The sequence below is a fragment of the Pipistrellus kuhlii genome, unplaced genomic scaffold (assembly GCF_014108245.1).
Source record: "Pipistrellus kuhlii isolate mPipKuh1 unplaced genomic scaffold, mPipKuh1.p scaffold_m20_p_3, whole genome shotgun sequence".
In the NCBI taxonomy this organism is placed as follows: Eukaryota; Metazoa; Chordata; class Mammalia; order Chiroptera; family Vespertilionidae; genus Pipistrellus; species Pipistrellus kuhlii.
Genome location: NW_023425529.1, coordinates 98509584 through 98512576, shown reverse-complemented (window position 1 = coordinate 98512576; position 2993 = coordinate 98509584). Strand labels below are relative to the sequence as shown.

Sequence of the window (2993 nt, the reverse complement as noted above, 5' to 3'; positions counted from 1 at the left end):
ATAAATATTTAAAAATTAAAAAAAGAATATGTTTGGCCAGATTAGCTGGCAGCCAAGTTAAACTTTTCATATCTAATAACTAGGGAGACAGACATTATTTCCACTAGGAAGCCAAAGGAAGATAATCTACACTAATAAAAGAGAAAAATGTTAATTGTGCCTTTGCTATACCCATAGCTAATCAAGAGTGATATGCAAATTAAGCAAACAAATTTGCATATGCAGGAAGTCAGGATGCAGCCATGGGGTAAAGGCAGCCAGGGGGTCAGGCTGGGCAGGTGTGGGTGGGGGTGGGGGGCAGTGACGGAAGCCACCTGTGGGGTCCAGGCAGCCATCGGGGTTGGGTAGGCCTGTGGGGCAGTGCCTGACTCCTCCCGATGGGTTGAGGCCATCATCGGAGACCTGTGTAGGCAGGTGACCAGGATCTCTGGGATCTCTGTCTGCCCCCTGGCTGCCTGTGGACACAGGTGTAGCAAGCTGGGGTCAAACATTTTAATGAAAATGGGATGCCTGAACCCCAGCGCACCCTGCCCAGTCCCTGGTGAGGAGAGGGCAGTGGGCAGTTAGCAGGCACCAAGGATTGGAGGGATTGGGAGCAAGCTGCAGGCATGCTACCAGGGACAGGTGCTGAACCATGATGACACAGAGAGCTGGCCGATGGAGGAGAGCAAAGGTGCAGATGAGGGAGCTCTCGCTGGTGCTGAACTTGAAAAGCGAATGGACAGCCTGATGGACTAAATTGCCTTTCCAAAGAAGGTGCATGAATAGGAGATCACCGAGCTGCAGGCGCAGATCCAGTATGCTCAGATCTCTGTGGAGATGGACATGTTCTCCAAGTCCAATCTCTGTCATGCTCAAGGACATCAGCACCCCATAGGAGAAGCTGGTTTCCAAGGACATACAGAATGCAGAAGAATGCAGAAGAATGGTACAAGAGCTGCTCACCATGCTGACCAAGAACACTGCCAAGAATATCTATGGGGTGCATGCCGCCAAGGATGAGGTGTCTGAAAGCCACTGCCTACTCAAGACCAAGACCCTGGAGATCAAAGCATGCTGCAACATGAACTAAGCTCTGGGAAAGCAGCTGCAAGAGCTGAAGGATAAGCAGAACTCCGACATTAGTGCGATGCAGGACACAAACAACAAATTAGAAAATGAGTTGAGAACCACAAAGAGTGAAATGGTACAATATTTATAAGAATACCAAGACCTCCTTGATGTGGCTTTAGACATTGACATTGCAGCTTACAGGAAACTCTTGGAAGGTGAAGAGACCTGACTCAGTTTCACCAGTGTGGGAAGCATTGCCAGTGGCTACTCCCAGAGTTCCCAGATCTTTGGTCGATCTGCCTAAGGTGGTTTACAGACTAGCTCTTACCTGATGTTCACTCGCTCCTTCCCTTCTTAATACACCAGCCATGTCCAGAAGGAACAGATCGAGATGGAGGAGATCATTAGGAAGCTAAGGATGAACACCCCCTTTGAAGGAGAAGCTGAAGAGGAGGAGAAGGAGAAGGGAGTGGCTGACAAGGAAGAGGAAGAAGGGGCCAAGGAAAAATTTGAGCATACAAAAGAGGAAGAAAAAGGGGATGAAGGTGAAGGAGAATATGCCCAAGAAGCTGAGGATGAGAAGAAAGATGAAGGTGCTGGGGAGGAGCAAGCAACCAAGAAAAGACTGAGCCCCCCTTTCCTTAATTATTTCAGGAATAATCCTGAAACCAGGTCAATCCTATCATCAACCAAGCATTTGAGTTCCCAATACTATATGAATTAAGAAGTCAATATATATAACATTCTAGGTGACTCAGGTTGGACATTATATGTTGTGCTATGACTTTTCTCCTTATGCAGAGTATCTGTTTGCTTGCATAATGGCTTCCTGGTTTGCTGCCAGCCTGTGCATGGTCCATGATTATGAGTTCAGGAACTATTACAATGTGAATAATTCAGATGTTTACAATAAAAACACATGAATACACAAATTCACTGATGTTAAACTTCATGGAAAAAATAATCCTTTGAATCTGTGGTGGTTAGAAATTAAAGACCTCAAATCATGTGCAATAAACAGTAAATAAAGTCACACTGAATGATAAAAACAAAAACAAAAAAGCAAAAAACATTAGGGGTCAGGAAACGTTCAAAGAACTGGGGAACCATTCCCAAATCAGAAGGGAAGTCATGGGGTGTATGTTATTGCTATGAATACAGTATTTTCTACTACTTACAACATATATAATGTAATGTATTAGATGCCTTCCTGTCACATGAAGTATGTATTCTCATAGAGTAATATTGGTGCTTATGTTATAGTTATGGCAGTATGTCATAACCTATCTATATTAATAAAAGGGCAATATGCTAATTAGACCATGAGACCTTCCAGAAGTCCTTCAGCACAAAGCCATGGTGTCGAGGCCAAGGCAGAGGTGGTTAGGGGTAATCAGGCCAGGAGGGGAAGGCAGTCGAGGATGATCAGGCCAGGAGGGGAGAGCAGATAGTGGTATCAGGCTGGTGGGGGAAGGGGCAATTGGGGTGAGCAGGCCAGCAGAGGGGACCAGTTGGGGGTGAGCAGGCCAGCAGGAGGGTGTAGTTGGGGGCAATCAGGCCAGCAGGCAGAGTGGATAGGGTCATCAAGCAGGCAGGCAGGTGAGCGGTTAAGAGCCAGCAGTCCTGGATTGCGAGGGGATTGTCTGACTGCCAATTTAGGACCAATCCCACAGGGGTCTCAGATTGTAGAGGATGCAGGCCGGACTGAGAGACACACTCCACTGTGCACAAATTTCATGTACTGGGCCATTAGTCCTATATAACATAAGCCAAGTGACCAAAATGGCAGAATGACCAGAATGACGAGAGAACAGAATGATGGTGGCCCCTTGCCCCAGCCTGGCCTGCCCCCCATTGGAGACTTCCACCCCTATCAGGAGTGTGGCCAGCCTGTAAACCATCTTTGGCCCCTTTCCCAGGCCAACCCTGCCCTGTAGCAG

The 2993-nt window shown here is 47.1% G+C and overlaps 1 pseudogene; it reads left to right on the top strand.

The window, feature by feature from the left end:
• The first annotated feature begins 242 nt into the window (after window positions 1–242).
• On the top strand, window positions 243–1777 carry LOC118729595 (annotated as a pseudogene).
• Window positions 1778–2993: the final 1216 nt, after the last annotated feature.